At 41.3% G+C, this 15,454-nt stretch overlaps 1 protein-coding gene and 1 long non-coding RNA gene across 3 annotated transcripts in view; one reads left to right on the plus strand and one right to left on the minus strand.

Annotated features, from left to right (window-relative positions):
• The window catches only part of LOC122823100 (semaphorin-4B-like), a 73,975-nt gene extending 70,399 nt beyond the window's left edge, over positions 1 to 3,576 (minus strand). The window contains exons 1-2 of one of the 2 annotated variants that reach the window (XM_044102398.1): positions 3,491 to 3,576; positions 3,347 to 3,398 (exon numbers count right to left, since the gene is read on the minus strand). The gene's annotated coding sequence lies outside the window, so the exon portion shown is untranslated. Of the gene's footprint in view, positions 1 to 2,561; positions 2,693 to 3,346; positions 3,399 to 3,490 lie in introns of those variants that run through there. The other variant, XM_044102389.1, reaches the window with a different exon arrangement.
• A 10,657-nt stretch (positions 3,577 to 14,233) lies between these two features.
• Positions 14,234 to 15,454, plus strand: LOC122845641. Its single transcript, XR_006373096.1, has 2 exons — positions 14,234 to 14,643; positions 14,744 to 15,454. It is a non-coding gene; the product is annotated as an uncharacterized LOC122845641 (long non-coding RNA).

Consider the following 15,454-nt stretch of genomic DNA (forward strand, 5'->3'; position numbering starts at 1 on the left):
CAGTGCTTTTTAGGTGGCCACCTAGAGTCCGGAGGCCCACATAGAAAGAACCTTTTGTGTGCTTAAATGCTGTTGTATCAATTGAGTCAAAGCAGTTTTTAATCTGTATACTGCCAAATTACATCAGTGTCAAAGATGTTCAATATTATTTCATTTTGAAGGAGCAGTATTATGTGAAATCGGCTTTTTTGAACTTTGTGTCTCATTATAATGTTATTCCTCAGTCAAAAACACACCTGGATTGTTGCTTTGATTGTTTCATGAGTGTTTGAAAAATCCTTTAATCTCCCATGGAAACCGTTCAGCCCTGAAAAACACTTGATTCAACTGAGCGCCGAGACAAAGCTCCTCCTCTGAGCTACAGTTTCCCCCCACTCAGCTCCTTCAGACTAGCCAGCAGCAATTAGCAAACACCTGGTGGAACCGCATACCTGCTGAGAAAGAAAAGGAGCTTCTTAAAGTGACAGAGGCGTTAAATTACAAAGTCAAATTTCTTTTGAGTCATATTTAATATATGCAGGATTTTTATAGCAACTGAATGTCACAGTTATTGATTGTGCTATAAAATGGCACTATGTGCCTGGAAAGCACATAACACTGCCCCATTAAGACGTACTTATTGAACGCAGCAGCTATTTACTAATATTTTAAGTTTATTAATGGGTTCTATCAATACTTACTGGAACAACTGGCCCTTTGAGAACACTAACTGCTTTGGTACGGCCTAATCCAAACTGAAAACGAGTTAGACAGAAAATCCCAGCGAAACACGTTTGAGTTTGCAACAAGAGTGATTTTGGGAGGAAACGGGGGGACGTGTTTTTACAAAGCACTGTAGTTAGTATCTTTTTCAGCTTGTCCTTTCAAGCACCGCGCTAAACAGGAAACAAACGTCTCCGACGTGCTGCACAAAGAGGCCGCTTTCGGTCCCCTGGAAAGAGGAGGATCAGCTGATCTATTTATTTATTTATTTTTCAGCTGCTGGTTGCAGGTGCTCCCTGTGGACTCGTTGTCAAAGAAATGGGGCCTTATGTGTCTCCACTTAGTTTCTACGCACTCCCCATCCAGCACCACATCCAGGGACTCTCTCGCCCTTGACACACATTCCTCCTCGCGTTCATTCATCTTTCCGAAAATGCACTTCGCCATTTGGGCTCGTTTTCCACGGGTCGTAACACGCCATGCGAAACGAGAAAAAAACCCAACAAGAAACCATGAAAGCAGCCACTTATTGCTGTTTGGACACTGTAAAATCATTTGACGCGCCCATGATGTGGTGTTCCCTAAAGAAAGAAAGCGTTAATTGTGGTTTGATTTAGTGTTTTTCTATCTTTTTTTCCCCCTCCTTCAAACTGGTACGTTTCTATCTTAATTCACAAAAGGTGTCCGCTGGCGTCTCCGTTATCCCAATCAGCCAAGACCAACCCCTCCGCTCTGCTGCCACCACAAAGCCTCCCCTCTTTTTTCACAACTATGCCTGCAATGTTCGCTGTTGCTGTGGCAACCTTACGGCCAGCCAGGCATCTTTCTCGCTCGCTGCCTCGCTCTCTGGGACACACAGTGACTTCTGTCCCCACCTCACGCAGCTGATGGAGGATTCACTGCTAGGTGCTGCCGAGTAGAAAGGTGCATGCACATGCATCCCCCACTTTTCTTCTTTTTTTTCCCCACTCGAACAGAGAAGAAGCCGCGCTGACCTCACTCTGCATGCAGAGCAGCGGGTGAAAACAGAACTCTGCGGAGGTTCAACTGGGTTTTTTCTTTTTTTTTTTTTTGGTCTGAAAGAGAAAATCTTGTCCAACAGCAAGTGGGCTTTTTAAAATGGAAATGGCTGTGTCCTGTGTTGGACAATAGGGACTGAGTGCAATAAATTACCAGCGCAGTGTGACAATGTAGCTCCAGTCAACGACGTTAGGTCTGGTTGGAAATAGAGCAAACCAGGTGGAATTTATAGGCTGAGGAGGACAGATTTAGTTTCTGTTGTAAGATACTTACTTCTACTGTAGTTCAGACATTTCTGTTTCCAGCAGATTGAGAAAATTAGCTGGAATTAACCGGAAAGTTAACTTGTCTATGATAATTATTGCACACTGGGATACAAGTGTGGAATAATTGCTTTTGATGAGTTAAAAAATGTGTTTCTTACAATTTAAATAAAAAATATATATACATATACAAAAACAATCACCTAAACAAACACGTCACGTTTTGTGGAACGAGCCAAACCACACGGCGACGGACGGGAACCGGACAGACTGGATAATTGGCAGCGTAGACGATGACCAGCTGCTCCTATGGGACGTTGCACTTCATAAAGGATCTGCAGCCCACAATGTGAGGATCATCTCTGGCGGGTTAAAGATTGGACTTTTTCTACCCTTTTAATAAATGAAACATTGGTTTAAAAGTCTACATTGTTTTTCCTTCACTCTGATTCTTTTTCTACCAACTACATTAATTTGACGATCAACAGCGTTTAAGTGCGGCAGAGGAAAACACGAGGACTCTGTAGAGAATGCTGTGGTAGTTTACGTTTGCACAACAAAATGCAACTGCATTACCTTCTTCGCTCAATCTGTAGCCGCTGTCGGTGCTTTGCAGGCAGGAGAAGCTGAGTGTTTGGGTTTGGTGAAAATACGTTTAACCTCTGGTAGCAACTGGTATAACAACGACAGGAACGGGCAACAAGAAGGCAGACGAGACGAGGACCCTACAAGGAACAAGGAGCACAGGCAGGATTAAATACACATGGAGACAATCAGGGGAAACAAGGCACAGGTGTAACCAATCAAGGAGTAAACGGGACAACATGGAGATACAGAATCCAAAATGAACACAAAGAAAACTCAAATTCTCACAAATTACCCTTTAAACACAAAGTTCTACTAAAATGTGCATTAAAAGTGTCAACTTTGTGTTAAAAATGTAATTATTTACCGAATGACGCTTCATGTCAACAGTCATAAATACTCATGAGGACTCCTTCGCGCTCATAACAGGTGTTGTGTTTGTGAGAGTGTTGTGTCAGTGTTGTGCACACCCCTTCAAATAAAGTGTTATCGGGTTTTTTCTGATTATCAGGCTCTTCGCTGGTGCTCAGACACTGACAAAATTTATTAGCAATGCTGTCACAGATGTGGGGAAAAAAGCCCTAAAACGCATGTATTTTATTGTGGCAACACATTTTAGAGTCAACCAGGACGCAACGAGGAGCTCCATCATTCAGGAAAATAGCTACATTACACCCATGACTACATGTGTAATAATTATGCACTTATAAAAGCATTATAATTACACATAAAACTGATTACGTGCCCAGCACACAACAACAAACGCATATTGTTACCTGCTATCAGGTGTTCATAACTCCCGTTTCCTCCATCCGAAGTGGAAGGAATCTATAGAAAGAAAAAAACGAGTTTTGTTAGCTTTGAAGCAAATGCGTTTTTATCTCCACAGCTGTTGTTTGGGGCTCCTTGTTCCCGTTCACCTTTAACATCAACACAGCGATGATGCAAGCGGACCAAGAGGGCCTGCTATCTCCTGCTCCGTTTTAATCAAAGTGCGGGGGAAAGCGGTTTTGACTTTGTCATGTCGGCTGAAGCTCATCAGCTTTAATTGCCCGGTTCTGTCTGGCAGGAGACTGTTCTCAGAGCGCAAATGTTTGGCTTTCACTTCGCCGGGACGAAATGTTCTGTTCCTTAACGAGATCTCCTTGACTCTCCGGTCAAGGGCCTCTTCAGACTTGCAGGAGGAAGAAGAATAAGAAAAAGCAGGTGCGGCCTGAAGCTCTTGCTCTGCAGCAAAGCTTCTCGCGAAACAAACAGCTTAATGCTGGAAGGGGTTCGTAATAAGACTTGGACTATGAAATTTGTTTTTTGATTAACTGCTTTTCAAAACTGATGCTGTTTGGAGATTGACATAAAATGTTTTTTTTTTGTTTGTTTGTTTAAACCCAGTTTGCATGCAGTAACTACCAAGTTTACACACTGATAAAGGAGACTGAACTATAAGGAAAAGTAGGTTTTGCATTCCAGACACAAATCATCCTGATATGCAAATAGAAACAGGTATTGTGTCGTAATTCAAAGAAGTGCTGCATTTAGGCTTTATGAGAACAAGGTGATCTTCTCCGTCGGGTCTTCTTTCGTCCATTTCCAGCTGGCTGACTGATCTTTTAAAAACAACAGAAGCCTCTCCAAGTGTTCAAAAGTCTACAGGCAATGAGCTGATGCTACTTGCAAGGGATTCCTGTTTAAGTCAAAGTCTTGCAAACAGAAGCCTTGCAGATATTGATACTGCCTGTATTTATTTATTTATTGTATTTTTCCTCTTACATCGTCGTTTCATTGGGATTTGACGTGAATGCAGAACAAAGTGCACAGCAACTGGGAAGTGAGGGGAAACAAACACACACAGCTATCAGTTCTTGAGACGTTCTCAGATCACCTCAGTTCTCGAATGGATGCCGCCGTCTGTGGATCGATTTTAAAGTTATGGAGCGGTTGAAGTCGACAGTGTTGTCACAAGGTTGTAAACAGAAGGAGGAAGTTAACACTGACTTTTAGAGCAGAATTATGACATCTCAACTAAATTCTGTAAAAGTCGGATAAAATGTGAAGGGACTGTTAAGACTACTGAAATTTGAAAACTATCTGATATGTATCAGATTTTGGACCACATATGGAAGTGACAAATCACTTTTTTTGGGAGGGTGAAAAAATTCGCAATTTGGCTGTTCAGAGAGCGATTTGAAAGTCGGCTTTGGATCTGATTTACCCGTGGTGAGAACTCAGCTTAAGTTGTCTTTTCCATCGCAATGTGAAAACAGGGAGAAGTCCAGTTTCCTATGGACTGAGGTCCAGCTTGACGGAAGTAGATCCTAAACTCAATCATGGTCACCTGGTCTTGACAAGGAGCTGGTACAAAAATCTAACTTTTGTCATGTTGTTGCTAATTAGCTTTGGCGTTTTGAGGATTTAACCTCAATGTTAAATGAGCATCTTTAAACATTTTTAATAATTCTTGATTTATCTGAACCCAAAGAAGCCCATAGCAGTTGATCTGCATTGAGCAAGTAAAAATGTAGAATTTATGATAAACAACTTTGTTCTACATAGCAATACAAATATTCAGAACATTTATGTTAAATATTTAAATAATGGTACTGCTACAAATGAAATACAAAAAAATGTCAGGTCTGTACTATATATCTATATATATATATATATATATATATATATAAATATATATATATAGATATATATATATATATATCTATATATATATCTATATATATATATATAGATATCTATATATATATATATATATATATATATATATATATATAGATATATATCTATATAGATCTATCTATATATATATATATATATATATATAGATATAAATCTATATAGATCTATCTATCTATATATATATATATATATATATATATATATATATATATATATATATATATATATATATATTGCACAACCTACATCAAGGTGTAGGTTGTGCAAGGAGGCCCCTGAGACAGTCCAACACATAACAGCAGGGTGCAAGATACTGGCAGGGAAAGAATACATGGAACGACACAACCAAGTGGCAGGCATAGTGTACAGAAACATCTGTGCAGAATATGGACTGGAACCCCAAGATCAAAGTGGGAAACACCCCCGAAGGTAGTGGAGAATGACCGAGCTAAGATCCTGTGGGACTTCCAGATCCAGACAGACAAAATGGTGAGGGCGAACCAACCAGACATAGTCGTGGTGGATAAACAACAGAGGAAAGCCGTTGTGGTGGATGTGGCAATACCAAGTGACTGCAACATCAGGAAAAAGGAGCATGAGAAACTAGAGAAATACCAGGGCCTAAGGGAGGAACTGGAGAGGGCCTGGAAGGTGAAGACCACAGTGGTACCCTCGGGCAGTCACCCCAAACTGGAACAGTGGCTACAACAGATCCCAGGAACAACATCAGACATCTCAGTCCAGAAATGTGCAGTCCTAGGCACAGCCAAGATACTGAGAACCCTCAAGCTCCCAGGCCTCTGGTAGAGGACCCGAGCTAAGAGGAAGAAGAATCACCACCTGGTGGGTGAGAAGTATATATATATATATCTATATATATAGATATATATATATATCTATATATATATATATATAAGCCTCCCAGGAGGCTGGAAAGTGAGCTGGCTTTGCTGTTGCCTAGCAACATTGCATACATTAGATTTGTCCACTGATGGAATCTGATGATGTCAAAGTGTTATGATGTCATAAGAGACAGACGCCTTGAATATCCTGCATCTGAATCAAACTGGCAGTTCGCAAACAGCAGCAGCAGCAGGACAGACGGTGGATATTGGACTTAACGTTACATTTTTTTCGCAGCTTTTGTGAAAGTCAATCAAAATGTCGTCATTTAATACGGATTTGTTGACACAATCTCAAATTAGACAAATGTCTAGAGAGAAATTGGTTACCTTGCTTGTAGGTTACAAAAGCAAAGTAAAAGATCTTCAAAACGCTCTCAAAAACCAGGAGAAGGAATCAAAACTTCAGACTGAAAGGACAATAGAAGAAAAAAGGCAAGTGACAGCAGAATTCGCGGCCTACAGACTGAAGTCAGAAAAGAAAGAACATGAAATGAAGCAACGTGAGATCGAATTGTCCAGGAAGGTCAATGACATCAGCTTAACAAACAATGAAGTTTTGAAAGAGAAAGAGAAGTCCAAACTTCTGGAGAGCACCATAAAAGATCTGGAGAAGAAGTTGATGGAGGCAGACAATGAAAACAAAGATCTGATTAAAAAACTTTCCAAAACGCCAATGGAGGAAGCAGTCGAAAAGACAAGCGTTGCGTTTGAAGCCAAGCTTGATTTTGATGCACTGGCTCAGGAAAAACAGAAAAACAGGGTTTTACAAGAATGCCTAAAGAAAACAAATCAACATCTCAATGAACTCATGTATGAGAAGGCACAGAGACAACCCTCGCCCTCAAAGGTAAAAAGAGAGGCTGCGATACAAAAAAAAAAGTTTTGAACCTACTGCGGCGGATTGGAGACAGACGAAAAGAGACAACATGGCTTTAAATGCTGAGGTAACCGTACTAATGGAAAACAGGCGAAAAGATCTAAATCGAATAAAAGGACTCAAAGACCAACTGTGTACGGCCAGAAGAGCAGCAGTCACTGAGACCAAGAGGATGTGAAGAAATCCATAAATAACAAACAGGATGACATTGCTGTGGTGAGACTGGATGTTGAAAGCAACATAAAGCCATTAACTAATAGAAAAATTACATATTTGCCACCCTTTGATCAAAACCTCCAGCCACCCAAACCAAAGTTATCTTCTAATCAAAGAACTTTGCGTTTGGGTGAGGGCAAGTTGATGCCAGATTTTACAGGCAACTCATCAACACAGTTTAAGCCAGAGTCCCCGAGCCAGAGGAACCCTGGAAGACCCCCAGTTATAGCGGGAGGCAGGAAGCCCTGGAAAATTTGAGGGGAGAAAAAAATAGTCAACCTGGAGGCAGATGAGAACGGTAAAGTTCCCTCAACAGAATATCATGAGGTGCGTTTGTGAATGTCGCATACAAGAGGCGTATACACCTTGGGGCTGGGCTTTAACCCATGGAGCCCAGCAGGGCACAGTCGAAGAGGAGACAGGATTCCCTCTTCACATGGACTCACCACCTGTGGGAGAGACAAACTGTTGGGGTGCAAAATCAAAAGGATGGCAGCAGAAAGTGGGGACCTTGGTGATCTGATCCTGGGCTACAGATGCTCCCTGTACTTCCAGAGTCTGGTCCTCATTGCCGGCAGCAACTCGGGCTCGTTTCCAGTGAGAGCTGGACTCCGCCAAGGCTGTTTGTCACTAATTCTATTCAATACTTTTATTGACAGAATTTTTAGGCACAGCCAAGGCGTTGAGGGGATCCGATCTGGTGGCCTTAGGATCGCATCTCTGCTTTTTGCAGAAGATGTGGTCCTACTGCCTTCATCAGGTCGTGATCTACAGCTTTCACTGGAGCGATTCGCAGCCGAGTGTGAAGCAGCCGGGATGAGGATCAGTGCCTCCAAATCCGAGGCCATGGTCTCGGATTTGGAGACCATCTGGTCAGGATGCCTCCTGGACGCCTCCCTGGTGAGGTGTTTCAGGCACATCCCACCGGGAGAAGGCCAAGGGGAAGACCCAGGACACTATGGAGGTTTCTCAGCTGATCTGGGAACTCCTGGACCAAGAGGCTGTGGAGAGGGAATCTGGACCTCCTTACATAGGCTGCTACCCCTGTGATCTGAAGTGGATGGATGGATGGATGGATGGATGGATGGAAACAGTGCAGTTCTTAAATGGACTGATACAGTGCATTTAAGAACTGTAAAAATTTAAGAACTGTAAAAAAAAAGTCTTTGACTTTTTTAAAAAATGTCTTTGAATTAACGTAATTAAATCATGGAAAGGATTTCTACACGATTAAATAGCTTTCTTTCAGCATGAAGCACGTTTGTTGAGCTAACTTAATTTTCATGAGTTGGATCAACTTAATAAAATAAGTTGAGCCAATTCATTTTATTTAAATTAGAATAACCTTAATAAATTAAGTTGACCTAACACATTTGCTTTAAATAGGAGTAACAGAATTACATGGTGCTGAAATAAAGCAAAGTAATCAGGTGGAAAACCTTTCCATGATTTTTTTATGTTCATCCAAAGAGGTATTTTTTTCAGTGTTTTTATTCTTGCACTTTGACCATAGCCATAATTTTCTGTTTTAATCTAATCAACTTTAGATTAACTCATTAATTAATAACTTGCATCCTTACCTGTACTGAACATTGTGTTTCTTTCTACGATACACTTTTTAAATGGGATGCATAAGTTTTGTCGCAGCCTTCCAAAAACCAAAATTTCCAACAAAGGCCTCTAGGGGGCGCAGAGTAAGAGACAGTAACAGCGATCCATCCAGTAAAGTTAAGTGTAGCCATATATTTATGGTTTTCTTCTGTTACCACAGCTATCAGTTCTTGATAATCGCAAAATAAATATTAAGCCTAAAACCATACGACTGCAACAGATTGAATGTTCTGCTCTTTGTATGGGAAATATTTGAGCGTTTTTTTTTTATTATTATTTGTACCATTGTCAGTTTCTATGGCAACGAGTCTGCGCGTAGCTGCGAGAAAGAAATGGTTTTTAGTTGTACTTTATCGGGTTCTCTCTTTGCTGTGGAAATTAATTAGTTAACGGAATTATTCTACACCGGCAGCGCGGCTACAGATGACATGTTGTCTTTTAGCCCTCCACCTTTGTCCGCACATTTCCTTATATAAACAGTAACATGCAGGGGTCTATATTTGTAACTCTGATTATGATTAAGTCAGTGCCTCGCCAGATATGAACCTCACCGCACGTCACTGGTCTACTGTGTAGTGATATAACATTCACAAACGATCCGATTCTTCTGGACGGATTTTTACTAAGTCCTATAGTCCTTTGTTCTTGTAATGCTCTGCGTAAACTGCAGTAGCTGTCATTATTTTTAATTTAATTTAAAAATATATGTAGATTTATTTAATTGGTGAATAAATAAAACAAGAACGCAGAGTTCGAATCTATAATGATACTTGTTACATTTATTTCAGCTCTATCTAATATCTAATATTTATCTTTATCTAATATCTAGGTTTTTTTTATGGGAATATGGATCTGTCCGATGAACTTGAGAAGCAATTTTGATAGTGCACTAAATGTTATTGTCATGTAGCGCAGGACGCTGGTCTTGGTCTTGACTTGGTCTCAGGTTGGGTGATCTTGACTTCAACAATGCTACATGGCTCCTTGGTTGCATGTCCACCCCACCCACCTTCGTCCCATCCCCTTTCTTTGGATTTCTTTCAAAATAAATGCCTCTAGTGGCAAAAAAGAGAAGTTCATGCTATGTTAGGACAGGAGACAAGATGTTTCCATCCCTGAAATTATGATGCATCGAATCACATATCTAAGTCTAAACTATGTTACAGAGAGTAAATACAATAAAAACATGCTTTATCTATGGTTTGTTAAAACTGGCACATTTCTGATGTATTGAAATTAAATACGAAAGGCACAATTAATGGTATTGTATTATTGATTAGGTAATACATTCAGCAAGTACCGTAACTAAAAAAAAGCTACTTTTAATGTAACTTAGTTACTTTCCAAATCAAGTAGTCAGTAATCTAAGTTACTTTTTGAAGGAGTAATCAGTAATCCGATTAAAGTTACTTTTACAAAGTAACGATGCCAACACTGCCTCCAGGTTATTTTCAGCCCTCCTGGTTTCTGAATTTTTCCAATGATTGTTTTTGTTTTTTTCATATTTTCATCACGTTTTCCATTTACAACTTTTCTCCTCCTTCCACATTTTTGTGGGATTGAAAATAAGCCTAACTAGTTATGCCTAATGGCACTTTAATGTGATCAGAGGTTGGATTGACCCTTTCAAAATATTGAAAGGGTCAATCTGCAGTTGTATTTTTTAATTCACGATACTTGGCACTTTTTTTTTTTTTTGAGAAATGCTCATCATGTACACAAAACTTTGGTGGAAGTCGAGCCTTTCTTCCCAGTACAAATGGAAATCTTTAAAACGTCTGAATTAGAAGAATAGAGTAATTTTTGCTTAATATTCTGGCAATTAGCAAATACAAAAGTACATGCAAAGTAAAGTATATAGTGTCGTTTTTAACTGTAAAACTTTGGAAATCTTTTCTTTTTTAAAATTTGCTTCTGCCTTTCTTCTTTTCCAACTTTTCTTTCTTACCTTCTTTCCTTACTTTTCTTTTCTTTCTTTACTTCAGCGCTAATCATTCGTTTTCAGACTGCCCTCCTCTGTCAGACAATTTACCTCCTTAATCTCAACGTGCGCTGCAGATAAGAATCTGAAAAGTGTGGCTTGTGTTGGCGTCCGCCTTTCTGAATACCATTTACAGGTGAATTTCTAGCGTTGCCCTGTATTTAGCTCTACTTCTCATCATTCTGTCACACGGTTCCCAACAGGTTAAATTTCATTAATGACAACACGGACCTTTGTTGTTGTTGTTTGTTTGTTTTTTTCTTTAAGCGTATCCCAGCGTTGCGGCACTCAGAATTGGCACCATGGCTTTTGCCGTGACGCTCAAATTTAATATCTGTATGAGACTTTACTAGAGATTGCTTTGGGGTTTTTCAAATGCAGTGCAGACAGAGGTGAAAAATAAAGGAGAAAAGGCTTAAATGGAAAGGAGACAAAACAGCAAAGAGGAAGTCGACACCCTAGAGGTCTGCCTCTAAATCTGCAGAAAGAGAAAAAAAAACAAACAAACAAAGAAACCGCAACAACAAACGACATGTGCATGTATAATAATAGCAGGTATAATAGCATTGAAAAGGATTTATCGAATTTACCTGCGACCTGTTTAGACTCACAGATACAAATTTATCTTCATGGAAAAACCAAACGTTCAGCGACATATTTGCCTAAAGCTACAGTTTGTGTTTATTCATCAGTAACAATTCCACGTCAAATTTCATTTCAAAAGCTTGAACACGTAGATCTCCATATTTTCAGGAAGACATATGGAAGACGAGCAGGCCGCAGAACGCCTCGTTAATTTAAGACGCTCGTCGACGCAACGGCCTGGATCAATCCGGCCGATCGCCTGGGTCAGAGGTCAGCTAAACAGTACATTGGTTCCTGAAAGCGACAGCGGGTGCAGCCTGCGCCGTCCCTCTTCAGAAAGCACTCGGGCCGGCCAACCAGCCAGCCAGCCAATTAATCAGCTTGGCAGCCCGCCATCCGCAAGACTGATGGCATGATGGGAGCATGAGGGAAGCGGGAGAAGCTGACGAAAGCATTCCTGTCGGTGACAGCTAATATTGTCGTAGACGCGGCGCGCTTTACACAGTTCAGCGGGGCCGCAGAGGGGCCCGAATCGACCGCTTTTAAATGAGAGAGTGACTGAACGAATCAATTTTGAGGGCTGATTAATTCCTCTTTGGTTAAAAAGTGCCGGAAAATCTGAACCCGTTTTCCCGTCTGTGGGTTTTCTTTACTGACAAACAAGAAGAAGGATGCTACTCCACCACCACGAGGAATTCACTGTTCTCCTCATTTCGTTGATGGTTAATGTTTTTGTCTCAGCTGTGGGGACAATATCAGGAGGGGCCTTTAAAGGTGCAGTGTGTAACTTTTACAAAAATATGTTGTTTTTTTTCCTCCCCATGTTTGTTGAAACTGTGACCGTGTCATGAGAGTACGGCATGAGGCAGATAATCAGTGGAATGTGTTAGCACCTTTTTTTTTTCAAGGCACCGTCAAGCTTTGTGTATCGGATCAGGGGAAGATTACCCCCCCAACACACACACACACGCCCGCACACACACACACACACACCCACACCCACACACACACACTAGCAAAGGGAGGGTGATGTGGCTGGGTCATCGTTAGTGCCACGGATGGCATCCCTGTGATGTCAGCCATCTTTTCTTTGATGAGGCCAGCTTCCTGGGAACAGATTGTGAACATTGTTGCGTTTCTAGATTGCAAAGTTCAGGCAAAGTTCTTACAGTCGGTGTTTATGTTCTGTTCTGTTTTTTGTTTTTTTTTAAATACAAAATCCTCAAAGAGTTTGGCCATGGAAACATATTATTTCTCAATACGTCGGGAAATACGTCTTTAAACGCTACATTGTTTGGTCAGCTCCTTAGCACAGTGAAACATGTTTCGGTGGGACAGGAAGGAATGTGTGTTGAATTTGTGTTTGACAAGAAGTGGATGTTCTCAGAGCCGTTCTCCTTACTTCCACGTTAAAAAACAAAAGTCTTTCTGCACAACTGAGCACACGAGGAAGGACCTTTACCTGGCATCAGCCTTTGAAAGCCAGGACATTTTACAACCGTGTTTCTCAAGATGCTCCGAAATGTTTTAAATGATAAAAAAGGGAAGCTGTTTGTGAGCTTAATCATAGTATATATTTTTTTAAAGTACAGGAGCAGAGAGGCTGAATTATGAAAGAAAAAAGACCAAAATAATAAAAAAAAAGCATACACCAAAACATACTACACTCAGGCATTGGGCATTGCAACATTTTAGCCAACTTATAAAATCAGCTGCAACGTTGTCCACTTGAGACTCTGCAGAATGTGAAACTGGCCGACAGGAGAGCCGGAGTGATCCTTTGGGAAGCATTTCACCTCCTTTCCCACAACCCCCTGAGAAGAGCCACACTCTGAAGCTAGAGGTGGAACGTGAATTGAAAACAGCACATCGGAAGGACATGCGCTGTGGGAGCGTGAAGCTGTGCTGCAGCGATTCTCTTATCTGTTTGGCTTACAAGTTTCTGAGAACTGAGAGCGGCCACAGGAGAACATTTCCTCCCCACCGGACTCGGAGGATTGGGCCATTTTTCCAGGAAGCGTTGGATTCAGGACCACCGGCTGCTTAGAGCTCGGACGCGCGCCTTTTGATGAGTTCCAGAAAGGAAAGTCACATTTTTAATTCTAAGTCACTCTTGAGAAAGCTTAATTCTTCTATAATTATCTCAACTTTCAAGTTTGCTGAGTGTTTTTCTTTTCCATCGGGCATTGGACAGTTTCTTGGAGTGACTTAAACAGAATGATAGAACCAGACGAGAGTTCTGTTTAATAGCAAGTCAATTTAATAAAACTACAATAAATCTACCTCACGGAACGAGGTAGTCGAGGTACAAATCCTTTCGAAGGCGGCCTTCTCGGAGCTGCAGTTTCCAACTTTGGGAGCTTCCGCCTCACAGAGCAGCCCTCCACTTTCCCACTCAGCTCCTTCAGACTAGCCAGCAGCAATTAGCAAACACCTGGTGGAACTGTGTATCTGCTGAGCTCATTATAGGAGCTACTTCTCAGTGCAATGCTGGTAGAAATGTTGTCAAAGGGTGAATAGAGGAGCCGTGTTGTGCTGACTGCCTGAAGGTGGAGTTTCAGAAACAGCAGGTGTTTTAAAGAGACAGAGGCCCAATTTCAAGGCGTTATCTTGCAGAGTAAATTTTTTAAGTCATATTTGATATATACATCATTTTTACAATAACTGAAGGTAAAATAGTTAAATCCAGCATGCTAGTGTTATAAAATTATATTATGTGGCTGGAAAATACATAATTCTGCCCCTTTAAGTATTTATACGTGCATACAACATTTTTTCATATTTTAATTTGTTAAAAACATGTTAAAAGTTTTCTTTTTCTACCACTTTTAAATCCTGTGTTCATCCATCACTTAAATTTGGAAATGCAGAAACATTTCAAGGGGTGTGAATACTCTGCGGTGTCATGTTCAGATGTTAATATAATGAAACTTAAATTTCCCAGAGCTCAGCCATTTCGTAATGACAATGTTTCGCTGTTTCAGATTGAAGCATTTCACAGTCTGCCGTCCTCCAAATGATTTCCTTGTTGCTTCTTTTAATTCAAAGATACAGTCCAATCCAGAATCTATGCTGGTGTCTCTACAGACAGATCTGTTGTGCTAGAAGGAGAAAAACTTCCTGCAAGTATAATCTCCTCTTCCAACCAAGAGCCAAGGCCAAACAAGCGGAGAGATGCCACTGCTAAGCCGGACCCGCTCGTTTTCCACCAAGGTGTCACCGTGGGCACTGAGTATTAGCGGAAAAGCTCCGAGGTCTGTTGCTAAGGAAGATAAACGTATTTATGCAGTCTTCCCTCTCCTTTGGCTTTCAGAAAACGCTGATCCATTGGTAGCAGTGAAATGCAGTTTCGCTTGTTTGCGAAGATGCATAATTGTGCCCGTTGAGGCTGCTGCTCCCACGTCGACAATAGACAATGGAGGGCGAGAGCAGATGCAGCTTCTGCAGTACAATGGGCCCTGACAACATGGAATTACAGCCTCTGCAGCTAAAAAAGTAGCTTTTTTTTATTCCCGTGCTCCGGGGAACGGCAATAAAGGGTGGGGCACGGCGAATGAAAGCACCGATTCTCATACAAAATAGCATCTGGACTGATCTGTCACTCCCAAACCTTCCCTCTCTCCGTAACAAAAGAAAAACAAACAAACTTAGGAAGAAACTCAGTAGAAAGAGAACCACTGGATGCAGATGAATCAGGTTTTGGACTTTCAGGAAAAACACAGAAAGGAAAAACCACACAGCTCAACGCTGTCGCGAGACCGCGAGCGGGCCTGGTGCCGAGCAGCTGTGAGACAGGCTCCAGGTGAAAGATGAGTCGAGTCCTGCGGGAAGACATCAATCATTGATGGACTGACGCATCCGAGAGGGAAGGAGCAAAGAGAAGCAGGAGGAGAGCCAGGAGAGAGCAGACAACAAACGCACCCTCCCACCGATGAGTCCTGACCTTGCTGAGAAGCGACAGAGTCATCAGCGCCGGGCTCAGCCCAGCCCAACCCGGCCCAACCCGGCCCATGAAGGATATGAG

This window comes from Gambusia affinis, linkage group LG02 (assembly GCF_019740435.1).
Source record: "Gambusia affinis linkage group LG02, SWU_Gaff_1.0, whole genome shotgun sequence".
Lineage (NCBI taxonomy): Eukaryota > Metazoa > Chordata > Actinopteri > Cyprinodontiformes > Poeciliidae > Gambusia > Gambusia affinis.